This window comes from Schistocerca piceifrons, chromosome 4 (genome assembly GCF_021461385.2).
Source record: "Schistocerca piceifrons isolate TAMUIC-IGC-003096 chromosome 4, iqSchPice1.1, whole genome shotgun sequence".
In the NCBI taxonomy this organism is placed as follows: Eukaryota; Metazoa; Arthropoda; class Insecta; order Orthoptera; family Acrididae; genus Schistocerca; species Schistocerca piceifrons.
The window spans coordinates 347,293,396-347,314,021 of NC_060141.1; the positions used below are offsets into that span (position 1 = coordinate 347,293,396).

At 36.5% G+C, this 20,626-nt stretch overlaps 1 non-coding gene across 1 annotated transcript; it reads left to right on the top strand.

Annotated features, from left to right (window-relative positions):
* The first annotated feature begins 17,550 nt into the window (after window positions 1-17,550).
* Window positions 17,551-17,625, top strand: Trnat-ugu. Its single transcript has one exon. It is a non-coding gene; the product is annotated as a tRNA-Thr (tRNA).
* The last annotated feature ends 3,001 nt before the right edge of the window (window positions 17,626-20,626 follow it).

The following is a 20,626-nucleotide window of genomic DNA, read 5'->3' on the forward strand; positions in this document are numbered from 1 at the left end:
AAAGAAGACGTCGATTTTGATCCGATAACAACAATGCCACCTGACAGATATTGGCCAGATGGCTCAGTGTGGTGCAAACGTATGAAGCAAGCAGCCGACCATGCCAAGGAAACGCGCTCGTGCTTTCTACGCCGAACTGAGCGAGTTTGAAAGGGGTCACATTGTGGCCTTCCGAGTGACGGGATGGGTCTTTCGGGAAACTGCCACACGAATTGGACGTGCTGCGTCAACTGTGCAAGATGCTGGTATCAGTGGTCACGTGGGCGTTCTCATACCCTTAGACAATGTTCTGTACGTCTACGCACCACAGACACCCACCAGGATCATCGTATTACAAGGGCAGCTGCGGCAGATCGTACAGCTACCACAGTAAAGATAAGAGGGATTGTCGTCCCAGGTGTGTCAACACGAACTGTTGCGAACCGGTTATTAGCAGTGCTATGGGCACGCACACCTCTAGCCTTTCTTCCACTCACGCCACAGCATCGACGTGCACGGTTCGACTGGTGCCGTCAGAGGATCACCTGGAAGATGGAATGGTGCGCCGTGGTCTTCACCGATGAAAGTAGATTCTGCCTGCACGCAAGTGATGGTCGTTTGCGCGTATAACATAGACCTGGTGAGCGCTGTCTCGTAGAGTGCATTCGTTCAAGACACGCCGGCCCCACTCCAGGCTCTTGGTCTGTGGTGCGATAAGCTACAACTATCGTTCAACTTTGGCGTTTCTGGACGGGTCGCTGACCAGCGCTTGGTACGTGCAACATGTTCTTAGACCCTTTCTTTAGCCTTTCCTGCAACAGGAAGGTGATGTTTTGCTCCTACAAGATAATGCTCGCCCCACACGGTGCCCGTAAAACTCGACATGTTCTACAAGGCGTGCAGCAACTTCCCTATCAGGCACAGTCCCCGAACTTGTCTCCAATCGAGCACGTGTCGGATGTCTACATCTACATCTACATCTACATCTACATTTATACTCCGCAAGCCACCCAACGGTGTGTGGCGGAGGGCACTTTATGTGCCACTGTCATTACCTCCCTTTCCTGTTCCAGTCGCGTATGGTTCGCGGGAAGAACGACTGTCTGAAAGCCTCCGTGCGCGCTCTAATCTCTCTAATTTTACATTCGTGATGTCCTCGGGAGGTATAAGTAGGGGGAAGCAATATATTCGATACCTCATCCAGAAACGCACCTCTCGAAACCTGGCGAGCAAGCTACACCGCGATGCAGAGCGCCTCTCTTGCAGAGTCTGCCACTTGAGTTTGTTAAACATCTCCGTAACGCTATCACGGTTACCAAATAACCCTGTGACGAAACGCGCCGCTCGTCTTTGGATCTTCTCTATCTCCTCCGTCACCCCGATCTGGTACGGATCCCACACTGATGAGCAATACTCAAGTATAGGTCGAACGAGTGTTTTGTAAGCCACCTCCTTTGTTGATGGACTACATTTTCTAAGGACTCTCCCAATGAATCTCAACCTGGTACCCGCCTTACCAACAATTAATTTTATATGATCATTCCACTTCAAATCGTTCCGCACGCATACTCCCAGATATTTTACAGAAGTAACTGCTACCAGTGTTTGTTCCGCTATCATACTCGTATAATAATACAATAAAGGATCCTTCTTTCTATGTATTCGCAATACATTACATTTGTCTATGTTAAGGGTCAGTTGCCACTCCCTGCACCAAGTGCCTATCCGCTGCAGACCTTCCTGCATTTCGCTACAATTTTCTAATGCTGCAACTTCTCTGTATACTACAGCATCATCCGCGAAAAGCCGCATGGGACTTCCGACACTATCTACTAGGTCATTTATATATATTGTGAAAAGCAATGGTCCCATAACACTCCCCTGTGGCACGCCAGAGGTTACTTTACCGTCTGCAGACGTCTCTCCATTGATAACAACATGCTGTGTTCTGTTTGCTAAAAACTCTTTAATCCAGCCACACAGCTGGTCTGATATTTCGTAGGCTCTTACTTTGTTTATCAGGCGACAGTGCGGAACTGTATCGAAGGCCTTCCGGAAGTCAAGAAAAATAGCATCTACCTGGGAGCCTGTATCTAATATTTTCTGGGTCTCATGAACAAATACAGCGAGTTGGGTCTCACACGATCGCTGTTTCCGGAATCCATGTTGATTCCCACAGAGTAGATTCTGGGTTTCCAGAAACGACATGATACGCGAGCAAAAAACGTGTTCTAAAATTCTACAACAGATCGACGTCAGAGATATAGGTCTATAGTTTTGCGCATCTGCTCGACGACCCTTCTTGAAGACTGGGACTACCTGTACTCTTTTCCAATCATTTGGAACCTTCCGTTCCTCTAGAGACTCGCGGTACACGGCTGTTAGAAGGGGGGCAAGTTCTTTCGCGTACTCTGTGTAGAGTCGAATTGGTATCCCGTCAGGTCCAGTGGACTTTCCTCTGTTGAGTGATTCCAGTTGCTTTTCTATTCCTTGGGCACTTATTTCGATGTCAGCCATTTTTTCGTTTGTGCGAGGATTTAGAGAAGGAACTGCAGTGCCGTCTTCCTCTGTGAAACAGCTTTGGAAAAAGGTGTTTAGTATTTCAGCTTTACGCGTGTCATCCTCTGTTTCAATGCCATCATCATCCCGGAGTGTCTGGATATGCTGTTTCGAGCCACTTACTGATTTAACGTAAGACCGGAACTTCCTAGGATTTTCTGTCAAGTCGGTACATAGAATTTTGGTTTCGAATTCACTGAACGCTTCACGCATAGCCCTCCTTACGCTAACTTTGACATCGTTTATCTTCTGTTTGTCTGAGAGGTTTTGGTTGCGTTTAAACTTAGAGTGAAGCTCTCTTTGCTTTCGCAGTAGTTACCTAACTTTGTTGTTGTACCACGGTGGGTTTTTCCCGTCCCTCACAGTTTTACTCTGCACGTACCTGTCTAAAACGCATTTTACGATTGCCTTGAACTTTTTCCATAAACACTCAACATTCTCAGTGTCGGAACAGAAATTTTCGTTTTGATCTGTTAGGTAGTCTGAAATCTGCCTTCGTTTACTCTTGCTAAACAGATAAACCTTCCTCCCTTTTTTTATATTCCTACTAACTTCCATATTCAGGGATGCTGCAACGGCCTTATGATCACTGATTCCCTGTTCTGTACATACAGAGTCGAAAAGTTCGGGTCTGTTTGTTATCAGTAATGTAATGGGATGAGAAATGATTCGTGCGACTCGTCAGCCAACAATTCTTACAGAACTACATGAACAAGTCGAGAAGGCTGGGCATAACGTATCCGAGGATAGCATTCACCATCTGTACGATCGACTGGATACCACAGTCACAGCCAGCATTGCTGCCCATGAAGACCACACCAAGTGCTAAAATGTGTGTTTCAGCAAGGCTCGATACCTGACACCTCAGAACCGTTTGTGCTATTGATCTGTAAATGTAATCAGTTCACGTAGTCCATGTACACTGTTGCACAATGAATCTTGAGTGAACTGAAAACATCCAAAAGGGCGTTTCAGATAATTAACAGAAGCGGAGGGTTTAGATTAAGTCATACGTGGAGTGTGGTGCTTAAATTGCTTATGCCACAGAGGAAACAATGTTATTCCGGTACAGCTTTGTGTCTCTGAAGTGGCTTTGCAATCCAGAACAGCTGCTCTTAATTTCACAGCTTGGTTTGAGTCCAAGGAGCGAGGAACGAAGATCCGAGCTCTACACAGCTGAGAAAGACAGCTGAAATAGCTATACAAATAAACTGGGTCGCACTATCTCTGCTGAAGACATGGGATTTTGGATATAATTATGAAAAGGAATCAAAACATCAGTGAAATAGAAAAGAATGCAACTGTGAACTTGAGGCGTTCTTTTCATCATTGTAATTAAGACAATGGACATGTACTCATACTAGGAAGGTGACGATTTTAAATACTCATTAGTCATCGTCAACTACCTTTCTAATGGTTTCCTGGACTAGTCAAACGAATTCTGAAATGGAGCCTTCAGAAAGGTGACAGCAGATTTATTTCCCAGAATTCCGGAGTCATTCTGGAGCTATTCACATCGGTGGTGACGGGAACGATGAGCTCTATTTGAAACGGTTATTTTTGAAGCCTTGTAAGTCAGGTAATGTAAATTTGTGAGAAAAATAGAAAAAAATGATTGCTAGATAAACCAGAAACTAATTGTAAACCATTTTGCCCCTGACGATTAATGCTTATCGAAGGATATCATGGAAGTATGATTTAAACTTCAATTACTTATTAAATGTACCAGTAGATAAGTTTAAAACTCTGTGACTTGTGGGATTTTAAAACTAAGCGAACAACATTTTATTATTGTCGTAAAGAAAAATAAAATTCGTACTCAAATGTATCTACTTTATTTGAGTATAAAAAGTAATAACATTTACAATACAAATAAATTGGGCCCCATTTTCCACAAGAAAAATATTTTAATTCACTATGATACACGGGACTTACTTCTCAAACGAAATCCACGAGGAGTGGCTGAGCGGTTTGAAGCACTATGTCACGGACAGCGCGGCCCCTCCCGCTGGAGGTTCAAGTCTTCCCTCGGGCATGGGTGTGTGTGTGTTGTTCTTAGCGTTAAGTTAGTTTAAGTAGTACATGAGTCTAGGTACCGATGAGCTCAGCGCTTTGGTCCTTTAGGAACTCACACACATTGGAATTTGAATTTTTCTCAAATGAAAATAAAAACAAAAATTCACTGTTCACTCCTTGTTAATTGTAGTCCAGTCATGCATAGTATTTCAAAACTTTTTAATTTTATCCTCATTAGGCATGTATCCCTTTAGCTTTATAGAACACTCCATTTTCTGACATCAATCGGGAGATTACTGGACTGTACTCTTTTTGCTGGAAACCTAATGGTGCCGCGATCACAGTTCAGAAGTCTGAACGTGTGACGTACAAGACCATTAATCCATTAGCTAGCCACGACTAACCAAAAGGATCTCTCAAGTAAGCAAAATCATTGTGTTGTGATACTTTCTCTCCTCGAGGTACTGTTCCAGTGTGGGATAGAACGGACAGGGTAGATTTCTTCAACAGGGAAAGCAACCAGGTTTTCCAAACACCAATATCATTACCTTCAACACTGAATGTGAATCTGTTATTCCTGAATGCGGTAGTAACCAGTGACACACATTCTGTCACTGTTTAGACCCTATCGCATTTCCTGTCGCCTATGATTAAGAACAAATAGTTATATCTTAGATTATCCTGGTTGCGAATCGAATTCCACCAGTTCCGACATTAGAAACAAAAAGGTTGGAGTTAGTTAACAGTTATTTACAATTAAATCATGTATAGTTAGAAATAAGTAACGGGATAAGTAGGAAACTGAACTTGCTAGGAACTTCCAATTTCGTGGATGCACCAATTTGTTACTGTAGCCTACATATGTAATTTGTTTCACTCTCGCTGTTTTTCTTATTTTACACTTACATACACATGTATTTCCAACCACTTTTTCTTCTTCTTGACGCTGACGACCTTATCGTCTGAAGAGACACGCCTGCACAGCTTAACCAGACAAAACCAAAACAGTGTGCTTCCCGCAATAAGTGAAATTCGCGGTACCAACAGATGATGTAAACATCATACTCCAGCGATCAAACACTGTTAACGTTGAGAAGCCCGCTAGTCAATGACTTACGTAGTTTTAAAACCAAAGCGGTTATTTACGATACCTCACGGTTACTGTACACCACACACTTACGCGGTTTCTACACGTAACGACGTATTTACACTTCAGCTTCCGTTTTTTGTCACGGAATGGTATGAAATTGTCAAAAACAGTACTGGGTTTAAAAAATCAGCAATTGTGTTCTCCAAATCAGAATTCGTGGCTGAAATCGTAAATGGAGTAAGGATTTATAAGAAAACAGATATTTTACCAGATCCTTTACTGTACCAACAAATTAACGTTCACACAGAAGTTATGTGTAATGGACAAGTTACGACGCTCTTTCTGGTTTGGAGGCACGGAACACTGCGTTTTATTTGTGCTGAGAGGAGGGAGTGCGGCAGTGTAGACAAGAACCAACTGTTTCTGCTGCTGGAGCTAAGGCCGATTACAGACGTCCATCCTGTGAAGAAATCTCGTTATCTCGCACGAAGAGATGTTCCTTCCTGTTAGCGGACGTTCCCAACATTCTCTTCGTAGCAGCCTCACCGTTCCGTTCTATAATTCCTTCGTATTTCTTTTTCCGCGCCGTGTGCAATGTAGTAGAGTCAGGCGTGCAGAAGGCTGAAAGGATTTCAAACTTCCCACGTAAACGGCAGCTACACCCTACGCCCCCCCCCCCCCCCTTCGCCCAACACACACACAAAGTGAAACGAAGTGAGCTGCTTTAAAGGAGAAACATAAAATGAGTTTGAAATGTACGTGTGTTATTTGTAGGTGCGAGAGCAGGATGTATAAAAAAATTTATTTGTATTTATAACTCTGCCTCTGAATGTCTCATCATTTAGGATTTTGCGTTTAGGCTTTATATATCTCTGTTATAAGAATCAAGCACTGTGGAAGGAATAGAAATTGAAAGAAGAGTAGTATTTGTGCATGTGCAGATTGTAGGCAATAAGTGACACTGACGTCAGATTGGTAATGCATTGTTAAAAAAAATTGAAATATGCGAGCATTAAATGTTTGTGTAAAAATTAATTTAGTAATGATCGCTTACATGTATTTCAGTATATATCTGTACAAAACCTTTTTTAAGTGGATTAAGCTATCTGAAGGTGGTATTTCTACCGAAACCGGTATTGTGATTTATTGAAATATGTTTAAACGATCGTGACTAAATAAATTTTTATATGCTTATAAATGACTTGAAAATATTGCTGAAATTGTGTGAAATGTGCTGTGAAATGTTTTAAAGCAACTGGAGAGAAAGATGAACCATCAATTTGTTTGTGTGGTGTATGAGAAGAGTTAAATGCACTGAATTGTAAATGAAGGTCGCATGAAACTGATAACGAAATGGATTCAGATATTCACTGAATTTTAGGGTGACTTGTTTCTTTAGAGATTAAATTAGTTGGAATGGCGTTCAAATATTTTCAGTGCTATAAACAGCAGTTCCAGTATTCCTACTGCTTGTAGAACACTCTGGAGATAGTTTGAGTACGTCCTTCTACATAAAACACCTACCTCCTGTTGAATAGAATTGTCATTGATTTCCATGTTTTTCATTTATCACGCTTGAAGACCTATAGCAATGGTAAAATTAATTTCAACTAATTTAATTAAAATGTGTTCAAGATGGCGACCATATTCCTGTCATGTAATGGGGTGTCTTCACGCCACTGGAGTACCAGTACTCACAAGCATCACTCCGCAGCTATTTTAAGTTTTGGTAAGAAAGACGTAAGCTTCGATTTGTCTGCCAGGAAGGGAACACTGAGTCCATAATAAAGAAAAGACTGATGGCAGTGAAATATGTTTCGAGAAACGAAAATAATTAGCTACAGTATTTTTAAAAACCCAGCTTGAAGTGATAGAAACTTCTTAATTGCACATTATTGGATATTCCATTAACCTACGGATCGAGTATCCCACAGTCGTTTACTGTCATACTTGCCTCATCTGTATTCAAAAGAGATCAGAACGTCCATTACCTCTCAGGTCCACAATTTACACATTGTGCAAGTCACTGACTTTATTCAGTACACATATTAACAAAATTTATATACATTAGACCTGTAATTTTTGTCAGACCACCTAATGGTGGGAAGAGTACTGTGCGTACTGTATCATAACGCCCTGACGACACATCTGATGGAGCACCAATGCAACGACTAGCTAATATCAGTAAGCAAGCATTGCACAGCCCTTCCTGCCTGAGAAAGTAAGCGTTTCTGGACCACGATTATTGGAGTTACTTTTCATGTTTCTGTGAGTACTACCACCTATCGAAAGTGTTCAAATTTTTATTTGAACACCCTATATACTCTATGGTGCTATGAAAGTTTGCTTGCTACCGTATATTTCATTTCCTACAGTTAGATCACGTTGTTTTTCATTCACAGGATAAATTTCATACAATGTGGAATAAGTTCAGTGCATTTCTCTTGGAGTCAAAATTTGTTATGGAATGAGGTTAGATTATAACAGGTGGTAGTGGCTTTCAGCATTTTCCTCTTAACTGTGCAATGGAAATGGCTTGAAGCATGTGTCCTTATATACGAGTTTGTTTTGTTATCGTTGGTAGATAATCACTTGGCACATTTTATAGATTATACCAGATATTCTTCATTGCCCCTTCTTATCCACTGACACTTTGCAGATGGTCGCTGGCTGGTCAAAAGCGGTACTAGCATTCTGAAACGCTCATGTGATTGTACTGAAAAAAATATAAAAAATATTAGTGGCTGAATCCCTGCTGACTTCAGAGCTCATGACACATTGAACTGATAGATGCTACAGCACCATGTGGTCTAACCTCACTTTACTGTTTATGTATTTTACTCAGGTGAGGCCTGTTTCATTAAGGATAGAATTCACAATAGTCGCAAAGTCATTTATGACCGACTCCATGCCCAAATTATTATGACTGATGAACAAAAATTTGCAGTGAACTTATGGATTGGTTTTTTCAGTGACTGGTGAATAGGCCCTTATCGCCTTCCTCCCATGATTCTGTGTCAGTGTTTTCATGAGGCATGTTCTCCATGTGGATGATTTGATCTTTGTGCACATTTTTGGTTCAAAGATGATTCTGGATCTTATTATGATTAGGAAGGGAAGGTCATATTTCAGGCCCCACAAATTCACATTATCTTATTCCATTTGATTTCTTCTTTGGGGTCATGTTTACATGACACCCATCAGCTATAGTCAGCCTCTGAATATACACCTTTTTCTGTACAGATTCTCTGGCTGCAAGTACAACAACTGTACAGCACCCTGTGCTAACTTTATAAGCTAAAAGCTGATTTATTTGGAAATAGCAAACTAGAACATAAAAATTATACCTACTAATATTTTGTCAAAATATCAGAAAAAATTGTTATAAATCACCAAAATTAATAGAAAAACAAAACCTTGCACAAAAATCAGATTTCAAAAAAAGAGTAGAAAAAAGACAGAAACAATCATTTTTAAAGAAATGTGATTTCACCAGAAAAATCATAAAATTCCAATAGAAATTTCTGATGTATCTATATACAGATATATCAAGAAATTTCAAGCAAAACTCAAAATATAAAAACATAAATATTTTTCAAGCTAAAAATTAAATATCGTATTTCATATGAAATAGTTGTGGAAGTATATAATGAATTCATAAAGTAATTGGACAGACAAAATATTTACTCAGCAAACAGTGACAAAGATTGATTATTTTGGTGGTTATATTAGCCCATGTGGCCACCATTCTTATGTAACCCTTCCTATGTAACCTTCATGTTAGTCTTTGTTGTCATCTACCTTGTTCGATCTGTCATATGTTCTTTGTCTTATGTACTTCTCCTGCTGCCATTTGGTGGGAAGATTTCTCATCTATACCGTTAGTTTCTATTGTAAAAAATTGATGATTTTTGTTGTTAAATGATAAATTCAGTTTGACGGAATTTCTTATTTTTATATTTCTTCATTCCCTTATATCTCAATAACATTTTCTTATTAAAAAATCTATATCGATCTGCTCAAAAGTTTAAAATACCAGTTTGGTAAAATAAATATGCTCATTATTGTGCTTGATGTTTCTCCATGTTTTGTGTTTAGGTAATCATATCCAATGAAGTTATAAAAAAATGAATATGCAAATCATCGATTTATTTAAGTGAATTACAGTTGTTGAGCATTTCTGTAGAGCATCCATTTATTTAGAAAAGAATTTGACGATCTATAAAAAATAGAATAGTGGAAATACACTTTCTTGAAAATATATTTTTATCTCCTCAAAGATTCACTGTTAATGTTCTGTGTTGTACATGATATGTTAAATTTTTTTTCCATACATAATTATGTGTGCTATTGTATCATTTGGTACTTAATCATTTAAACGAGGTTACACTATCATAGTTAAAATATGGCTTCCCGGCCATTGACCTTCTTGTGCGAATGCACACGCTATGCCCGAACTCGTACGGGACTTGGTAGATTAATCTGCCACGAGTAATGAGTATGATGGGCAAAACATCTATTAGGCGCACTACGAATGTAGTGGTGTGGACATGTTGGGAATGTGGATCTCATGGGGAGCATGCAAGGGATAAATCCCTGCAGACGCACTATCCTCTGTGCCTGTGGTGGCTTAGATGGATAGAGCGTCTGTCATGTAAGCAGGAGACCCTGGGTTCGAGTTCTGGGCGGGGCACACATTTTCAACATGTCCCCAATGAAGTACATCAATGCCTGTTTGCAGGTAGGGTGTCCATTTAATTATCATTTCAGGCTGCATGATTATTGTTGAATAAATTATATAACATCATTCATCAATGAATTTTGAATTGAATCTTCACTTGCAGTTGCCTTCAATAACAAAATTTTCTACATTATTTTTCTTTTATTGTTCAATTAAATCTTTCAACAACACATGCTTTTAATTCAATAAAAGTTGAATAATGGTTAATATTTATTTCCATCAATTACTGAAATTCTTTATAGCAAAATTCTTTACCATTATCGGTATGCTAATTTTTAAATTTCTTAAAACCTATTGTTATGGTATTTGATTTTTATTGAGACTCACCAAAAAAATTCCAAAATTATATCAACAACAGAAAATAACATTTATACCCTTTTTACTGAACTATGTTTTGATTTTCCTGAATCCAATTTTACTATATCAGATTTCCATTAAGAATCAGTTACAAATTTTAAAGTTATCTCTCAGTGAATTAAGTCATTTATTCGTTATTTCTTGATGGATATTTACAAAAACGTTCTGTTCTTTTTTTCCCATATTTAGTTATTATTGTACTTGGATGACATATTGCTGTTCTGTTTTTGCATTTCAGACACTAAATATGATCCTCCATTTACATACAGTAATAATGAAATAGAAACAAGTTTAAATTTCACGAAATAAATTTGTGTTTTCATCTACAGGAGCATTTTAAGGGAATCTTTTAACTTTATGACACGTAAATTTCATAAATGATTCTTATTTTTGGCGATAACAACTTCTTGTGGAAAAATACATTTTCAAAATTTTGAATGTTTTGTTCATTTCTAGTCAGAGATGATTTTTTTTCATTTATTGGTATATAATATACTTTATTTTTAATTCATTAAACTGATCTGCCGTGTAATGACTAGTTCTACTCATATTATTTATCTTTTTGTTATAATATTTTATAATATTAACACTTACAGCACGGTGCCCGTACGCCATACGGGCGCAGACGCCCTGACGTTGGCGACGGTGCCCGTATACCATACGGGCCAGCCTTTATTTGGCTCCGTAAGCGCGTTTAGCGCGTCTCCGAAGCAGTTTCGTCAACTAATGTGCATGTATTTCATTCTTCATCCGCAAGAGGCAAGTACTTATCGGCTATCTCATCCTGGGAGCGGCTGTGAGCACTGCGAAGACGAAGTTACCTGCAGTTCTTTTACAGGTGTTTACTATCGTGAAAATATCGTGCAGCGAGTTGACGGAGTCAGAGATCTTAGATATTCTTTATGAAGATGCAGGATCTGAAATTGACGATTCTGACAAGGAGGATTCGTACTCTCCAGACGAAAGTACAAGTGATGATTCAGTTATGTATATGTCTCAATTGTTCACATAGTGAAGAGTTCATTACCGCATTTTGTATTGTGAGTAATGTTCATTACTTTACTTGCATTTAGTACCTTTTAGTACCAATCTTAGCATTATTTTTTTCTATGAAGACAGTGGTACAGACCATCAGTCACCATCTGTGGTACCTGGTCGTGTGTGGCCCACTGAGCACAAAGAACAAGGTTGGTCGGACCTAGACAATCAGCCAGTACTGCTGGATTTCCAGAAAGTAGTCAGCGTAGTATTGCATTTTTCAATTGCCACTGAGGAGCCTCGATATTTTAGTTATTTCTTTGATGACGACATTATTCGGCTTATCAAAAGTGAAACGAATCGGTATGCTGGTAATATTATTACGACAATGAAACCCAAAGGTAGCCTGAAAATAAACTCTGTTTGGCATAAGTGGTTTGCAGCAAAATTGTAAGAGATTTACTAGTCTCTCAGTATTATTTTTAATATGTGCGTCGTCAAATTGCCGAAAATCAGTGATTATTGGTCAACAGACTGATTTTCGCAGACAGGATTTGCGAGTAAGTTGTTGAGTCGCAAGATTTTGCGCTACATTGTCGATGTTACACTTGAGTGAAAATGCTACGTTCATTAGCAGAGGCGAAGAAAAGCACGACCCACTCCACAAATTGAGGCCTTTGTTTCATTTCTTTGTGAATAAAATCAAAATTAGTTTTCGTCCAGGCGTGAATCTGACAATAGATGAGGCAATGTGTGCCTTTCGTGGTAGAACAAGCTTCAGAGTATACGTGAAAAACAAACCCAATAAATATGGAATAAAACTGTATGCTCTCTGCGATTCGTCAACTGGTTATATGCTAAACTGTGATGTATATACAGGATGTGCAGGCAGTGTTGACAATAGTATCCAGGGTCTTGTAAAATGTTGTGTTCACACTACTTTGGCAAAGTACATTGCATTTATGTGGATAGGTACTACACCAGTCCATCTCTTTTGGACATGTTCTGGAAAAAAAAGCTCTTGGAGTGGGAACTATAATGAAAAACAGGAAAGATTTGCGACGAATATTCAGAACACTAAAATTAAAAAAAAGATTGTTTTTCAAAGGAAACACCATCTCTTGACAATGAAGTGTAAGTCAAAATGAGAAGTTTTTGGTCTTTCCATAAAGCATAAGTCTACCAGCACTAATGTTCAAGTGACGGCCAAAGGTGGAATAGCAGAAATTGTAAAGCCAGACGATATTATTTATTACAATAAGAATAAAGCTGGAGTTGACAGAGCAGATCAGTTCTCCAGCTATTATCCGTTTGCCCGAAAAACTTTGAAGTGGTGGTAATAGCTGTTTTTCCACTTGTTTATCGTGTCAACTGTCAACAGTTTTATTTTATATAAAGAGAAGACTAGGGAGAATTTATCCCTAGTAGACTTTATTCACAGAGTAGGAAAGAAATTGGCTGATAAGGGCGGAAATATTTTTCAGCAACAAGCCGCTTCATCCTCACAAATTGAGAGGACATTTGCAAGGCACTTTCCAGAGAAGGTACCACTCACTGCAGACAAGGTGAATACTACAAGGTATTGCAGAGTATGTTCAGACAGGGGGAAGAAAGATACGGGTAAGCGCATCAGGAAGGAAAGTAGATGGTAGTGCAAGGACAGTGGCGTTGGCCTTTGCGTCCCACAGTGTTTCCAGGATTTTCACACAAAGGCTAACTACATCTGAACTATTAAAATACTCTAGTTTACAGGTACCTGCAGTTAAACAGTCTAGTGATATTTTGTTTTAAATTTAGATACAGTAATAATGGCGTTACTCAAGAGAGAGATCATGCAAAACTTTTTTATCCACGATATTTTTGTGTTTTCTGTTTTTAAATTATAACACCCATGTGTATTTTATATTGTAAAATAAACTCACATTCATGCAAAGCTTCCTTTTAAATGTTGCAAGAACCATATTCCTATAATTTTTCTGTTCTTTGCAATCTAATGTCAAACATCCATTAAATATGCCAGTTCACACCCACGTGCCAGGTGTAAAGAGGGCAGTGTTGAAAGTGTTAACATAAATGGTAATTCCGCTGTTTGATTGTGTTATAAAAATTTATAAAAGTTTAATAAAATATTGACAAATCAATAAACCCCAACCATTTTCTTTAACACGAAATAAAGTGACAGCTGAAGTAGCCACAGCTGCACCCAGCCATAGTTTTTGTTTCTCAGGCATCATATCTACATCGAAAACTGAAGCTAGTTTTCTGCCATACAATCAATGGTTGTTATTCAAATTTGCAGTTTCTTGAAATTATTTTTCTAATTATTTATTATCTAAAATACTACAATCTTTGTATGATACTCATGATGTTTACATGCTTCATCACATGGATATACGATTTTTAAGTCCAATTTAATCTTCTTCTAATTTTCTACCAAGACAACAATAAGTATGACTTGATGTATGCACTTTACAAGGTATTTTATTAATTAATTTTCAATTTTCCTTTCCCAAGTCCCTCACTTTTCCAAAATGTATGTACAAATATCTTGTTTAATATGGAATTGTTTTAGGGTTATTGATAATGAAGTCACTAAGATTACTCATAAGAAATCGTGTGTTTCCCAGTTTTTTTCTCTTTACAGGTAATTCTTCTAAAACGAGTTAATGTTAACATAAGATTAGGTACTGTAGCATCTAACTTTTTGTTAGTCTATCACAATGTTTTAACATTACATTTTTAGCATTAATGTCTTCTCCTCTTAATATTTATTCAAACATCCTGTATATCTGACTGAATTAATATATTATCAAATTTTAACTATTGCTGAGTCATTCATATAAATGATGGTGTCGGTCTCTTGCATCGTAATATTGGTGGTATGGAATTATCTGTTTTCTAATTTCTCTATTATGTTCGATAATTTTCAAACATCATCATGTAAACGTCCAGTAACTTGATTTATTTTACAGTTCAGCTCCAGATATTTTCACATTATAGACTTCTTTTATTTTTCAGATTTCTTTTGTTTAGTTTGTTTATTTAACATTTCCAATATATTTTCCTAACATTTCATTAGAACAAAGACATTAATAATTTATTTTCAAAAATTTATTTTAATGTTTAACATTTATGCTGTTACAAAGAGTTGATTTATTTCTCTTCACTTTCCAGCATTAGATAACCTTGTTATGTCTATTGCAACAAATCCAACCTTACCATCACTCCACATTTACTAAACATTTGTTTAAAAGTTTTTAAATTTAAATCAGCACCAACAGATTCATGACAAACGTACTTAAATTTGTATCATGATGCCTAAACATGTTTAACTAATTGAAATTATATACTACTAATTGTATAGGTTTGTTTGATCTCCATAAAAAGTGTATATTCCTTCAAGACTATCTTTAGTTATCTATTACTTGACTATATCTTGATCTTCAAGAACAAAATTATGAAATATTATCTTGACATTCATCCAGTGATGTAATTTCATCATTATTTTTAATAAATGTTCGAAAATTCTCAATACTTTTGCATAATAGATATTTTTCTGCTCAAAGTTTGACACATTTTCTGAAATTATTTGTACTTTGAATGATCACAACTACAAGAATAAACATTTAAATGTTTCGTTGTGTCCCAGTTTCACCAACATTTGGCTAAAATTTATTTATGAAACATGAATTTTTTTCCCTAACTAGGTGGTCCCATTATAGTACATCTAATTGAATTTGGTAATAGTTTACCATGTTCCTATTTTATTTTTCTCAGAAATTCGTATTTTTGTATTATAACAAGTGTCTATTTAATTCATAATAATTAATTAGCAGTACATGAGTAGATTATTTTAGTTACATGGTACTTCATCAGTTCTCAAGAGGAGATTAGTAGTTATAATAATATTAATATATTGCATTGATTAGTTTTTAAACAACTCCAAATGGAGTATAAAAATATGATAATTTATTGTGATGGAGGGATAATAGTAGTACCCGCTGATCATGAAAATTTGAAATGATAATTTAATAATACAAAAAAGCCTAATATATACATTAAAGTAGATGAATGTCTAAATAGAGTTATTATTTAGTGTGATGTTCAGTTGAATATAGATGGTAAATGTAGTATCGGATATGTTTCAGGATTTATTAAATGCACTATTGAAACCAATAAAAGAAACCATTGCTAACAGTATTCCTAAAATTATTCCGTTTGAATTAATTATCAGTAATTTTAATTTACCTGATGGAATATTGAAAAACTTAATTAGTTCCATATGGGAATTAGTATTCTTTCATTTAATCGAAGAATTGAATTTGGTGCACCATTAATTTATCAACCAAATTATGCGTTTTTTACACCACATCTTGGTAATATTGAAGATTTAGAAAGATTTATAACTGAGAAAAACGATAAATTGATTCAATCGTGCTAATATGTCAGTTATTTTAGAAATCAATTGATTTAATAAAAGTTTATCCTTAATGGATGAATTAGATTGGAAGCTATCAATTTGTTTCATTCCCTATAAATGAAAAATGTAAAATAACCTAAAGTTTCACAACAAAGATACTGAAATTAATATTCATGTTGGTGATGGTTGGATTCATCCTAATCACGTTCAATTATGGATAGGTTTTAGTATTATTAAAAAGGAAAGATGATACAAAACATATTGAAAACTCTAATAATTAATTAATTGATAACTATAGAACAAAACTATTTGATTTTGTAAGAATGCTAAAGGGAAATATTGTTTTATCTAGAACTGGACAACCATTTGTTGTATCGTGTTTTTGTTTCATTTGGCATTATCACTAGTTGATAAAATAAATGTGGAAATCCATATAATTAACAATGGTTAAGTAAAAAGTAAGAAATATGAAATAATACCTTCATAAAAAATCCTTTGTCATTTGTATTAAAGACTATGAAGAATTTATGTTTGACAGTGATTTAAGTATTTGTTTTTCATGTAGTTCAAATACAAATGATACTATTTTTACATATCCTGATAAAAAGGGGTAAGGGGTTGAAATAAAAAAGCTTTAGCAAACGAAACTAGAACCACAATACAAAATATGAAACTTCGAGTACAAATTGCTAAATGTGAATCAAATTATGAGTGTGGACAGTGAGAAAATACGCTGAAAAAACCTAAATCTCCATTATATTTTTGTGCATTACTAACTATAGAGATATTCAGAGTAAGTAATCAAGGAAAATTTGAGATTTTATTGTGCCATATTATGTATTTCTTATTTTTCAAAGTCATCATAAAAATAATCAAGTGATTGCTTCATCACTAATTTGATCATGTTAAACATTAAAAAGCTTTATTTTAAAAGTGGAGGTAAAGTTGTTTTTCTGAAGAAATGTGGAATTTAAACACACCAAATTTGCAGGTTTATGATATATTTTGTAAATTCAAGTACATTTCACAGTTAAAAGGTGATTTTGGTGCTAATTCATAAAACTTCATAACAAACTGTCCTTTTTATATGATTAAGATTACACAGAAAAAATATGATGTCAATTCTAGCAAAGCTGCATGGTCATCCACGGTAACTGTTCTTTCGGGAACAGATGCTACCATCATATATAGTTAAAATATGGCTTCCCGGCCATTGACCTTCTTGTGCGAATGCACACACTGTGCCCGAACTTGTACAGGACTTGGTAGATTAATCTGCCACGAGTAATGAGTATGATGGGCAAACATCTATTAGGCGCACTACAAATGCAGTGGTGTGGAAATGTTGGGAATGTGGATCTCACGGGGAGCGTGCAAGGGATAAATCCCTGCAGACGCACTATCCTCTGTGCCCACGATGGCTCAGGTGGATAGAACATCTGCCATGTAAGCAGGAGATCCCGGGTTCGAGTCCCGGTCGGGGCACACATTTTCAACATGTCCCCAATGAAGTACGTCAACGCCTGTTTGCAGCTAGGGTGTCCATTTAATTATCATTTCATTTCTAGCAAAGCTGCATGGTCATCCATGGTAACTGTTCTTTCGGGAACAGATACTACCATCATATATAATGTGGCCTGAAATTGTAGATACACTTATTTTAACTATTAGGGTGAATTTTATTTGTTGTGTGTGACACTACAGCATAAAATGAAATTTACAATGATACTAGAAAACAACAAAGCAATAAACTTTCTAGACCTTAACAGAAAAATGATGAGAATACACACAAATGCCGGCCAGAGTGGCCAAGCGGTTCTAGGCGCTACAGTCTGGAACCGCGCGACCGCTACGGTCGCAGGCTCGAATCTTGTCTCGGGCATGGATGTGTCTGATGTCCTTAGGTTAGTTAGGTTTAAGTAGTTCTAAGTTCTAGGGGACTGATGACCTCAGAAGTTAAGTCCCATAGTGCTCAGAGCCATACACACAAATTCGATGTATACCAAAAACCTACCACAACAGATAACAATATACATGCTACTTCGAGCCACCCAAAAGCACATAATACATTTACTTTCATACCATGAACAACAGGATAATAAACCACCCATTAGAACAAGAAGCAATACATAAAGAAATAAAAATTTTAAAACATTTGGCACTACAGAATAGTTAAAGCCCAAAATTGGTTCAACAGATATATGACAAAAATACCACACCATTAAAAAAAATTTAATGAAACAACACTTCAGCAAGAATCGCAAACCAAACAAAAATTCACATTTATACCAACCACATATATAAGTAACTTTTCAAACACACTAAACACAACGTTAAAGAAAACAAATGTACACCTCATATACCACACTACAGAAAAATTAAAAATTAGAATGGGATAAAGTTAAATTACCAATGTACTCATATATGGGTATATGCAAAATTCATTGTAGAGTGTGATAACTCCTATATAGGTCAGACAGGCTGGAACTTTAGTATCAGATACAGAGGAGACACTAGAAACACTGAACGAAACCTATCAACCTTCTTTCAACACCTATAGATAGAACAACATACTGCAGGCAATTGTAGAAAAAGCAATCCAAATTTTTCATATAACACCTAAACGTCGCTTACTCAATATTCTGTAAGAGGTCAAAATCTACACACATGCAAACAAATATCCACAATAAATACTCAACGAGCAATTAGATGTAAAACATAAACACTATATAGAAAACTTTATTCAAATCATCGAAAATGGATAAACAACCAAAGACATAAGCCAAGCCAAACCATTAACACATACACAGATAAAAATAAACAACAAGGCAACTAAGGGAAATCGATGAGTAACTGCTCTGATGTAAACCTATAACATCGTTGGTCAAATATCAGACATAAAATTTGTCTCACACAACAAATAAAATTCAAGTTATAACTGCTGACAAATGTAGCCTATGAAAGCTATGTCATTAAATAACTTTAAAAGACGTAAGAAAAACACTTGGATGACTAACCAGTGATGTTATGGGTAAGTTAAGAATTTCATAAATGTATGGTTGTCGATCTCATACATAACAAGTAGGCTACCATCTGCCCAAGAAAATAAAATATAGTAAAACCGTCTGATGATGGCAGCAGTGCTGAAAAAGGCCTGTCGTGATTAAGTAAACATCTGAAAGTAGAAACAGCTTTTTGGACAATTCATAATATCTTTACACGACTTATATCGAGCTGCAGGCCTATTGGGAAGAAAGAAGTTGTATGTCTTCAAACATTCCAGTTATCCATACAATCATAATTTAAATTAATAAATGCATTAGAGTTTTTGGTAATGACTTTCTGATGTTCTAGTTATATCAGTTTTCAAATTAGATGAAAGTTTGTCAGCACTTGAAGAAATTTTAATGTATCAATTAGTCTCATTTTCAACTTTTCTGTTTTTTGAGAAAATTGACATATATTTCTTTATTGTTGGGTATTAAATACATTTTTTTCATCATAACCAAGTTCTTTTACAAACAAAAGTTAATCTTATCCTCATAACAGGCACAATACCTAGAATTATTTAGCTTTAAATTACAATAATTAAGTACTGTGTTTATATATTTTCCAATTAAATGATAATCTTGAAGAATTACTTGGTTTTTTTGGTGAATAGTAACATCAACATAACGAACATGTTTTTGATTTAGTGTGTGTTGATTTATCTTCTTGTGTTAATACGAGGGCTATCCACAAAGTACATTACGCTTTGGAGTTAGAAATAAATAAAGTATTGGAAATTTTTTTAATTGTATACAGATGAAAGCCACACTTAAATACTACTTTTCTACATAGTTGCCATTTAAATTAAGGCACTTACCATAGCGATGGACGAGCTTGGAAATTCCTTCATCGTAAAATTCGGCCTCCTGCGCCTTCAACCACGTGGTTACCTCTTCTTGAACCTGTGCGTCGTCATCAAAATGCTGCATACCCAACCACTTCTTCATTGCTGGGAATAAGTAGAAGTCGCTCGGTGCCAGGTCGGGACTGTACGGCGAATGAGGAAACAACTCCCACTTAAAAGATTCGAGTGGCATTTGCTGTGTGGGCCCAGGCATTGTCGTGAATCAGCACGATCTTTGAGGCCAACTTTCCCTTGCGCTTGTTTTGTATTGCTCTTCTGAGGTTGTGCAGAGTTTGGCAATACCTTTGAGAGTTTATTGTAGTGCCTCTTTCCAGGAAATCCACGAAAATCAACTTTTCTGTCCCAAAAGAGGTAACCACGTGGTTGAAGGCGAAGGCGGCCGAATTTTACGACGAAGGAATTTCCAAGCCCGTCCATCGCTACGATAAGTGCCTTAATTTAAATGGCAACTATGTAGAAAAGTAGTATTTAAGTATGGCTTTCATCTGCATACAATAAGAAAAATTTCCAATACTTTATTTATTTTTAATTCCAAAACCTAATGTACTTTATTCACAGCCCTTGTAGTTTTAT